The sequence below is a fragment of the Apostichopus japonicus genome, chromosome 1, assembly GCF_037975245.1.
Source record: "Apostichopus japonicus isolate 1M-3 chromosome 1, ASM3797524v1, whole genome shotgun sequence".
In the NCBI taxonomy this organism is placed as follows: domain Eukaryota; kingdom Metazoa; phylum Echinodermata; class Holothuroidea; order Aspidochirotida; family Stichopodidae; genus Apostichopus; species Apostichopus japonicus.
In genome coordinates, this window is record NC_092561.1 from 12,248,038 (window position 1) to 12,259,489 (window position 11,452).

Sequence of the window (11,452 nt, forward strand, 5' to 3'; positions counted from 1 at the left end):
TGACCTTGACGTGTTTTTGGGGATATTTACAGTTTTGATGCTATTTTCAGATGTCAAAGGTACCTTCTGATCATAAATGTCAATAGGTTGACCCCGTGTGAACTTTTTGTGCAAAGTTATATGGGGTCAAAGTTTTTCGGTCGGAGTTAAGATGGCTGTACAGACTTGCTGTTTTGTTTTTTGGAATCAGGAGATAAAACTACATCTGAAACCAAGGTCAAAAGGTCACATTAGAAATAATGTGCTTATTTTGGGAGGAAACGAGCAAAAAAGAAGATGTTTGGTTTTGATGCTAGATTTGAATATCAAAGGTACCTTTTGATCAAAAATGTCAATGGGTTGACACCAGGATTAGCTTCGTGTGCGAAGTTATATGAGGTCAAAGTTAATTTTCAGACATTAAATGCAATAACTCCCAGTTCCAAGGTGTGACACGGTTGATATTTTTGGACAAGTTGCAAATGGTATAGGGGAATATTTTCAAACTTAACGGTCATGTGATCCGAGGCCACAAAAGGTCAATTAATGTTAAAACACTAGTATTTTGGGGGAAGAAAATGGGCAAAGAAAAAATGTTTGAATTTTTATAGTTTGATGCTATATTCACGTCTCATCGATCTTAAATGTCAATATGTTGACCCCAGGTGACCTTTGTGTGTGAAGTTACATGAGGTCAAAGTTAATCTTCAGACATTTAGTGCAATAACTCACAGTGCCAAGTTGTGACATGGTTGATAAGTTAGGACAATTTGCAAATGGTATAGGGGAACATTTTCAAACTTAACGGTCATGTGATTGGAGGTCACAAAGGTCAATTAATGATAAAAGAACTAGTATTTTTGCGATAACTTGAGAACAAATTGTCCGTTAGGGTTGGGAATTGCTTCCATGTAATCCAATTGTCGACCCGCATCTGGATGACCCTTGACCTCAATTTGACCTCTGGTGACCTTGAAGTGTTTTGGGGATTTTTACAGTTTCGATGCTATTTTCAGATGTAAAAGGTACCTTCTGGTCAAAAATGTCAATAGGTTGACCCCAGGTGACCTTTGTGTGTGAAGTTACATGAGGTCAAAGTTAATCTTCAGACATTTAGTGCAATAACTCTCAGTGCCAAGGTGTGACACGGTTGATAATTTAGGACAATTTGCAAATGGTATAGGGGAACATTTTCAAACGGAAGGGTCATGTGATCCAAGGTCACAAAAGGTCAATAAATGATAAAAAACTAGTATTTTTGCGATAACTTGAGAATTAATTGTCCATTAGGGTTGGGAATTGCTTCCATGTAATTCAATTGTCGACCCGCATCTGGGTTACCCTTGACCTCTGGTGACCTTTTTGTGTTTTGGGGATTTTTAGTTTCGATTTTCAGATGTAAAAGGTACCTTCTGATCAAAAATGTCAATAGGTTGACCCCCATGTGACCTTAGTGTGCGAAGTTATACGAGGTCAAAGTTAATTTTCAGACATTTAATGCAATAACTCCCAGTTCCAAGGTGTGACACAGTTGATATTTTTGGACAAGTTGCAAATGGTATAAGGGAATATTTTCAAACTTAACGGTCATGTGATCCGAGGTCACCAAAGGTCAATTAATGTTAAAAAAATAGTGTTTTGGGGGAAGAAAATGGGCAAAGAAAAAAATGTTTGAATTTTTATACTTTGATGCTATATTCACGTCTCATCGATCAAAAATGTCAATATGTTGACCTTAGGATGACCTTTGTGTTTTAAGTTATATGAGGTCAAAGTTAATCTTCAGACATTTAGTGCAATAACTCCAAGTGCCAAGGTGTGACACGGTTGATATTTTGGGACAAGTTGCAAATGGTATAGGGGAATATTTTCAAACTTAACGGTCATGTGATCCAAGGTCATCAAAGGTCAGTTAATGTTAAAAACTAGTATATTTGGGGGGAAAAAATGGGCAAAGAAAAAAAATGTTTGAATTTTTATATTTTTGGATGCTTATATTCTTGTCCCACCGTTGAAAAATATCAATTGGTTGACCTCCAGGTGACCTTTGTGTGTGAAGTTATGTATACAAGTTCAAAGTTAATTTTGAGACATTAAATGCAATTAAATCCCAATGCCAAGGTGTGACACGGTTGATATTTTGGGACAAGTTGTGAATGGGGTGGTGGAACATTTTCAAACTTAAGTCATGTCATCTGAGGTCACCAATGTTATCATATCTGTTGACCCGCTTGTAGGTGACCTTATAATTCTTACATTTTCTACGCCATATTTAGATCTAAAAAGTGCCTTTTGATCAAAATCTATCACAAAAGTGTTGGCCATAGTGTTTTATACTTTATGGGTACATGTAGGACCACAATTACTTGGACTATTTGAGCCCAATCTTGCTTGATAATATTATGTGTATTGTCATATACCCCTACGCAAGGAACCACAGTGCCCTTGGGCTCTTTTTTTGTTCATCTTTGGTCACCATATACTTGGAAGTGCAATTCCAGTACAAAAAGGTCTCTTAATTTACAGTTGGCTTGATACAACAATGTAACAACATTTGTGTACAATTGGTCAACATTTGATATTTTTCAACAACTTATAAGACAGTGCCCTCCTTTTTATACAAGAAAACTGGGAGCTGATGTTGTTAAAGCTCATTACCAGGTGCTTTTGATTGGCAAGAAAACTTTGGTGGAGTGTGTACGTTAGGTCTAAAGAAAATTGCAGCGGCTCAGTCCAGCAAACTTGGAAGGATCAAAAACATTGCCCACTTCCGGAACTTCTAACAAACAGATATAACTTCTTTATTTTATATTTCTGTGTTACACATACAATGCAAGAATCATAATATACATGACCATGTGAAGTTTTTATCTGGCACACAAGAAGTACAAATAAACCCACTGATGGGAATCTGGGGGTGGGGACAGGTGCTCTCTATAAGGTCTTCTCCCACAGTTTCCCAGACCTTGAGAACATTTTCAAATACACAACTAGAAATATAAATTTACCAAAGGGGAATGGGGGGGGGGGGGAGGTTACCACTTGTTCCCTCTCACAGGATTGCCTCAAAACCATTACTTGGAAATAAGCTTACTAAAGTTTCACCATAGGGGCTTATGAATGATAAGTTTACTAATACTTCAACATAGGGGCTTAAAAAAACCACAATTGTCTCTTATGGCCAGAGGCACCTCCCTTCTTTCCTTCTCACTGGTACGCACTTCAGACCCAACATCCATGGACAACCATGTCATGCTTTCTCTTGTAGAGCTGCATAATATCTAATCGGGAAGGAAGACAAGGCTCTGTTTTATATTGCCCAGATGAACAAGCATCAGGCCACATATTTAAGAAACTGATCTAGGCTGGGAGAAGTGTTGTATAGGATCAAATCACATTGTGACATTTGTAAAATAAAAATTGTACTTGCTAACAGAGATCAAAATGCACTTGGTCATATGAAATATTAGATATTCTCTGTTCACATGGCATATTTTCTTACATTATTTTTGTAGAATGAAATACATTATATACAACCCATGGTCCTTGTTTTCCAGGAGATTTGGATCGAAAAATTGTCCGGCCCAAGGAACCACAAACTAAGGTTCAATCCGGTTCATCCAACCCAGTAAACAACATTAATAACCAATGCTGTACAGAAGGGGGGAAAAAATAGCCATTGGCTCCTACCCAGAATGCAAAAATGCATCACGGTTTTGATGATGTAACATTAGCAGTTTTCTTTATGAATCTGACAATATGTTTAGTGGGGGTGTACAACATACTTGATTTTAGTAATACAGTGAAAAGCTGTGTGATGTGCCACAATAAATTCACAATGACACAGGCTGTCCTGAAATGACCATTGACCTCAACAACAGACTGTTAGACAAATAACATACTAAATATGACACCTGTCCTTGTTGAAATCTTGTGTAAAATTTGACCATTTGACCCCTGGTGAACTCAAACGACCATTGACCTCCGCCCACAACATTAGGCTTTTGTACTCAATGTGTTAAATTACATACCAAATATTCGATATGTCCAAGCTTTTCTTGCGATATTATGTTAAGGAAGGTGGTTAGTGTACAGACAGGTAAGAGGGGAGTGAAGTAAATGTTTGGTGTTTGTTGACTTCAGATGACCTTTGACCAAACCAAATATGAAATCTGTCCAAGGTTTCCTCCTTGCAATATCATGTTTACAAGACTTTCACAATTTTACCTGCTTCCCCCAAATGACATTTGACCTCCACCATATCAATAGGCTTCTTTTAGTCAATGTTATACACCTTCAACCAAGTATGAGATCTGTCCAAGCTTCCAATATTGAGATATCGTGTTACAAGGTTTGCACAACTTGACCAACTAAAGTGAAGGTTGGCAAAGTGGAGACAACCGAGATTGTTTTTTCTTCACAAGTGCTCAGAAAAGCCAAAACAGCTACAGGTATCTCAGATGTGCAGATCCATAGAAAGCCCAAAACACAAGGCTTTGTCCAAGAAACAGATGATAGGGATGACATGGATGACGACAGCTATGACACCGGAGAAAGCACTGCTTTCCTGTTCATCCATCAGACCAGCCAGCAACAACTGCTATTAAAGCGTTATAGAGACATGGTACTCATTGATGCCACCTACAAGACCACAAAATATGCTATGACCCTGCTCTTGGTAGTTGTGAGGACCAATGTTGGTTATAGTCCTGTGGCTGAATTCATCACAGAGGATAAAACAACTGTTGCGATAACAGAGGCCCTTAACTTCATCAAAACATGGAACTCTGAATGGAACTCCAAGTTCTTGCATGCTTGACTATTCCGAACAAGAATAAAAAGCACTGCATGCAGTGTTTCCTGGTACAAAGAAGTTTTTATGTGCCTTTCACAGGGAACAGGCATGGTTGCATTGGAGCAAGGAAAGTAAGTTAACTCAACCCTACACAAAGTTATTAGTACTCTTCTTTTTAAAAGTTTTTAGCAAAGCCAAACAGCAAAAGTTCCTAGTTCGATTCCTGGTCAATGCACCTGTATTATGTCCTTATGCAAAGCACTTATTATCTCTTTGCCGACCAAGTTGGTGAAGAGGGGTTACAACATCGTTACTGTTCATCTGTTTATTTGTCTGTTGGTCCATTTGTCTCTCTGCATGTTCACACGTTAGCCGTCCCTCTGTATGTTAATCTGTCAGATCAACCTCCACAAAGCGTCTGGAAAAGAAGAAAAGAAAAAAAATAGTGTCAATAGAATAGAGTGGAAATATAGTAGACTTTATTAACATTTTATTCTGATTTGGTAAATAGGTAAGCCCTATTTGATGTCTATGGGGAAAAAAGTTTAGCATGTTTCTTTTAGAAACTTATGTCAAACTAAAGTACAGGCTGGGTGTGTTGAAGTGCAATAGAGTGAGTAAAGGTTGTTATTAAGGTTGGACTGACTAAATAGTTAGAAGTTTATTTGGAAGACCAGCCGATGGCAAAAGGTGGGTGGCGTTAGTGGGTGAATGGAGGTATGTGAATGGTGTGTTAGATGAATTGGGTATGGTAGACTAATGGGGCACGTTGAGGAAATAAGAATGGGAGATGAATGGAGCATGGGAAGTGAATGAATAATGACTCGGTATTGCATGAAGGTCATTTTGAGGACAATAGTTTATATCCCAAGAAGTGAAAGTTGGTTTCATGGCAAATGTTGATAACACTTGGTGGGTAGATAATCCCATTGTTATGCTTACGGCCATTAGTGCTAATGCCATATCTCAAGAAGAGAAGTTTGTTAACTGTTACACTTTAATAAGTAGCCCTTGGAGAGTATTTGATTGCTATTGTTTTCCATAGGTCAAAGTTATCTTGGGTCAAAGATAGTCTCTATTTCCTTGACTTTATCATTCACTTGTATTCAGTTCTGTATTTCTTGATCAGTTGTATTCCTTGCCAAATATAGACTTGTTTCCACTATGATCTAAGATAAGTAAGATTATAGACATGTAATTAATATTACATTTTCTTTTGTGAAAGACGTAATCATGGTTTTCTCTATTTGTCTGTGTTCTTTTACTTTACCGTTCAGGGCTTTATATAAACACAAAGTTACTTACACTGCTGTTCTTACTTCAATCTGCAAAATCTTCCAATATAATGTGCTAATTTATTCAGAAACATGGACATTAATAAGCTTCAATACACATAACAAGTTCAATTAAGTGCTCCTTTTTTATTGATATTGATGAATGTGCTTAGATTAAGTCTGCTGATCTTTATAACAACAAAAATTTAAAAAAAGGAATAGTTCTTTGAGTCCAAACCTGATTCCAAACTAGTAAATGCATTATGTTTTAGATCAATTGGCATGACTAATGATTTTGAGAAAAGAAGGCCCCCCCCACCCTACTTCTTTTTAAATTACTGCAAAGTTGTAGGGGACATGCAGGTTTCAATCACTCCAACCTACCCACCCCCAAATAATATTACTTGCTGAAGCAAGGAAGATTTATAGATTTGACTTATTACAAAGTAGAACTAGGCCCCATCCTGCTCTGATGGCTTGTGCAACAACCCCCCCCCAGCACCCCTGCCTCCTACGGCTATGTTTAGGGAAGACCTACCCTTTCTTTGGGGAAATTTTCCTTCACTTGCTCGGTGTTTTCGAGCTCCAGAGACTCAATTATATCATCTATGATTCTCGTGAATTGAGACAGTATAATTATAATGAAGCAAATATCTAAAATCGTATTTGATCGCCGTTTAATGTGCTTTGCCTTTAATACTATTTGTTAATAGTGTACATTCGTACGCACATGTAGTATACTGTATACGTTCCAAACGTACGTACGTTGAAATGCCAAAACAATTTTCGCGGTCTGCTAAATATTCATACACATAGCTATTAAGTATTATTACAGCCAATCCTCAGTGAATATCACACACTTCAAATTAATAATATAGTATGCTACCGGTACCCGTTGATTACAAAGTACCGTACCCCTAGGAATATCAAAGTTGATATCGAAGCCCCGCCCCTAGTGGTTCTTAATGAGTTTATACTGAATATTCATACGCGTATGCAGACGCCACATATGAATATACATACGCGTATGCAGACGCCACTTTTTTTTAACATAACATTATTAGTACATGATCGTATTTGTTTTGATGTACATCGTACGTTTGTAGTACACATGATCGTATATGTTTAGAACATGATCATATACTTTTAGTACATGATCGTATATGTTTGGTACATGATCGTAAATTTTTAGTACATGATCGTGTATTTTTAGTACATGATCATAAGTTTTCAGTACATGATCGTATAAAATTAGATCATCATTAACATCATCATATGTTGTGGTCCTTTTCGCGTTCCATAGCATGCAGCCATCTGAAAAAGTTAACTTTCTGTTGCTTGCAAGCCAAGTGATGTTTGTTTGTGTCACTACAAAATGCAGTAATGAAACCTGATACCTTTGTTATCTTTAGCTGGACCTGAGATGTCCATCGCTGTATCGTGTGTACATCGTGTCTGACTTTTAAGTTACTGTTGTTGTGTTGGACAGCACAAAAATGTACAATACCCAGGCTCAAAACATGTGGAACATAAAATAGGCAAAAACGTTTTTTTCCTAAAAATCCCAAACTTTGAGGATTTTTCATTCAAAATAAGGCAAAACACCCTCCTGAAATTTTTTGTACAAACAGAGTGGTACAATATCTCTTCCAGAAAAATTATCAGATTTTTTCAACATGATGCATTTTGAGTTATTGGCTGTCAAAGACAACCTCTTTTATACATCAGAGCAACTTAACACCTTGATAAATTAATATTGAGAAAAGTTAGAACCCTGAAATTTGTTAAGGTGTAAGAACTTTATACTTATAATTAGAGTATAAAACCCTAACAGCTCTAAAATACTTTGGTAAAAAATTGGCATTTACCTCATGCTGAATTGCAGCACGAAATAGCAACTTTAGAGTTGCACAACTTGCAAATATGGTATAGGAAAGCATTGTAATAATTATTTTGTATTGTTTGTACTAGACATAATTACCTCTGAAAGAATCAAGTACCCTGAAGCAATGGTTTAGGAGCAATTCATCACTAAAATAGCACATTTTTTAGTGAAAATTACAAAAAATCAGATGTTTTGACACTTTTAAGTTGACCTAACCCTACAAGACAATATTTTTGTAGCCTTATTTTTTATATTCCTGTTCTATGGGATAGACTCTATATCTGTAATAGAAAGGTAGTAGGATGTTTAGTTGCTGAGAAATGAGACCTCAAAAGTCAAGAAAATGCCAAAATGCCACGGTGGCGACAAATTGCGGAATTTCAAAGTGTGATAAATCAGCCAATTGTGAAGCAATGCAACCGAAAATTTCAGAATATGCAATATTGCATGGTGTTCCAATCATACAATAAATCTGGGAATTTTTTAAAGATGGTAAAGTACAACATACTCCAAAATTTGGTGATTTGATATGGAATGACCCTTTTGTAATTTACATAAGGAATATTGGTTCCAAAATGTGGGAAAAAACATTCTTATTCCACGGTTTGTAGGGATGTCTAAACAATCTTTAACATTTATGACTAACACACTGTTAAATTTTTTAACACATATATGTCGTTTTTATGTATGAATATATTTAAAAATAAAAAAATCCATTATGGAAATATGTTCATGATTATAAACTTATTATTCCTATATTTGCAAATATAATTATCCTATTTTATGATATATTTATTTTCAATCAAATTCAATGATCTGTAGGAGTAGGAGGACTTTTGGTTCTTGTCATCTGAAGAAGTTATCGTTTTTTGAAAAGAAATAATGAAAGATGTTCATTCAAAAATGTGTTTTGTTATGTTTTCCGTTGACCGGTCCCCAGTTGTGAAAGTGTACTTGAGGTTTGTTTCTCAACAAAAACAAGTTTGCATCTGCTGGACCAAGCAATTTGAAGATTTCCACAATAATTTAGTTGTCTGTCAGATAACTCAAATGCGATTTCGGTTGTCCAAAAGAAGTTTTAGTCGTCTCGGGCGATATGACGACCATGAAATTTCAGCCCTGCCTAGGCCTATCACATGTTTGGTCTTTATGTAGGCAAAATCTGTATACAACTTTCTTGTGGAATATCAAGGGATGCAAACTACTAGGCATGAAATTTGATGCCCTATGGCTTTCCAGTGTAACAATTTCATTTAAGCCTACTAAGATGGTTTAAGTATTTTTGTGAAACAGAGATGAGCAATTTAAAAAGTCAGACATGCTCATCAGCAAGAGATTGAATGGAATTTATTAATTGTGGCAGCACGAAACAATCAAGAACCCACCTTTAAATTATGTTGCCTGTAGGCCTATAATCAGTGTGATGACGAGTCAGGCTATACGTCTTTGGTCTTGTCTAGACACTAAGCCTAGTTTTGTTGGTTGCCAATATAACTGTAGCCCTAATTTAGTTTTAAGTTAATCGTAACTAGCCTATAGGGCCTAGGCGTTACTAGGCTAGGTCAAGTTGTCAACTTATCTTTGAACAGGGCTAGGCTACATAGTATTAGTAGCATGGTGGGCTCAAAATTGACACACTTAAGGATTTGATTAACAATGTCTATCAAAGAAATATTCAAATCACTCAACTGTATGCATTTTTCATGTGTAGTTTCTCAGAAATGTAATGATCTCAAAATATTTATTGTTCTGTGCATACACAACATACAATTGAGCAGAATTTGACGACAAAATGTCTGCTGTGTCAAGTTCTTTTATACCCCTAAATTGACACATTTGTCGATAAGCTAAATGTAGTGTAGACCTAGGTATACATCCATTGACTTTGGATGCTGTTTGCTATGCTTTGTGCCTCTAAGCTCAGGTCCCAGAGAGTAGTGGTACTATCATATTGAGGCAATTTTGGTTATTTTTAGGGAGTAACATTTCAAAGTGCAAAAATATGTACGTGCAAAACTGGGAGGTTGTTATCAAAGCTTAAAATAACACACAATTTGATCAGCATATACCTGCAATGGATTCAAACTCGTGAAATATGTAACTCTGCTTGAGTGCGAAAAGGTTTAGGTTGTGTACTATATCATTGCTAGTAGTAGTACTGTAGTACTTGTAGTAGTAATAGTACTAGGCCTAATACTACTAGTTGAAGGTGCGTCAATAATAACGCCTTTAGCTTTACTATTATTATGAGACTATGGTTTCTGTCTCCGTTTCACATCGTATCAGTAAAATATGGACATACCATATTTAGAAATACATAAGTGATACAGATAATAGTGGTACACAGCCCTGTTCAAGGGCAATTAGTAAACTACCAGCTCTGGGCCTACGCAATGATATAACGTCATTACACATCTGATACTCGGCCTAGGCTTTAGGCCTTCGGCAACCACTAGCCTAGGCCTAAGTTACACAGTAGGCGTATGTCTGTTAGGTATCTGCCTATGATGAAGTACTGTAACGTAACTTCTCTTGGCTTCGTACAATCGTACATCGCCTATCCTTTCACGAGAAGTTTTAAACATATACACAGATTATCTCCAAAATAAATGCATACCGGTTCCAATCAAATCTTTGAATTCCTTGAACACCACAACTTTCCTTCTCTCATTTCGAAATAAACAAAAACTTAGGATGTTGCCGCCTCATCTGCTTTGCGCGACTCTGTGTCAGCTTCGTGGACGATATTAATGATAATGACTACCACTATACTATTGACCAATTAGGAGTTCCGGTTTGTATGACAAATACGTATTTGCTCGGTAAGGAGAGAAACTTGAAAAAGGATTGGCTGAAACTTCTACCTGAACGAGGTCAAAATGTCAGATTGTATTCCCTTTGTTGTTATATTCAACAAAGAAATCAACGCTGACAAGTTAAATCCAAAGATTTTGCAGTAAATGTTCGGACATTAACGGCAGTGTCGTCGCCAAGGGGGGGGGGGCCAGGGGGGCACGCGCCCCCCGGAAAACCTAGTGCCCCCCGAGTGCCCCCCATCTGAGATTTGGGTTGGTAAAAAAATATATATATATTTTGTTATATTCAACTCCCATCATCTGAGTTGGTTTTTCATAAGGACAAAGAAGCACAGTAATTCGTATTTTCTTCAAATGAGCTGCGAAAAAATGAAAAAGTTTATCCTTGAACGTCGGGTATCGAAGTCGTAACCCGCGCCATCACAACTATGGAACGCGGAAAGGGTCAACGTGAGGCGCCGCCCACTTAGAAATGGTCGTTCACCCAGAAACCGTTCACTTAGAGATCGCTGCTCAAATGCAAGCAGCCGCCCACTTATAAATTGCCGGTTAACGTGAGGCGCCGTCCACTCAGAGATGGTCGTTCACTCAGAGACCGTCTACTCAGAGATCGTTACTCAAATGCAACAGCCGCCCATTTTGAAATCGTCGTTGAAGTACAGAAACCGTTCATTCAGAAATGGCCGTTGACTCAGAAATCGTC

At 37.2% G+C, this 11,452-nt stretch overlaps 1 long non-coding RNA gene across 1 annotated transcript; it reads right to left on the minus strand.

Annotated features, from left to right (window-relative positions):
• Positions 1–4,406: 4,406 nt before the first annotated feature.
• On the minus strand, positions 4,407–10,910 carry LOC139967722 (uncharacterized). The gene is made up of 2 exons (XR_011793102.1): positions 10,551–10,910; positions 4,407–5,192 (listed from the first exon to the last, which is right to left on the minus strand). It is a non-coding gene; the product is annotated as an uncharacterized lncRNA (long non-coding RNA).
• Positions 10,911–11,452: the final 542 nt, after the last annotated feature.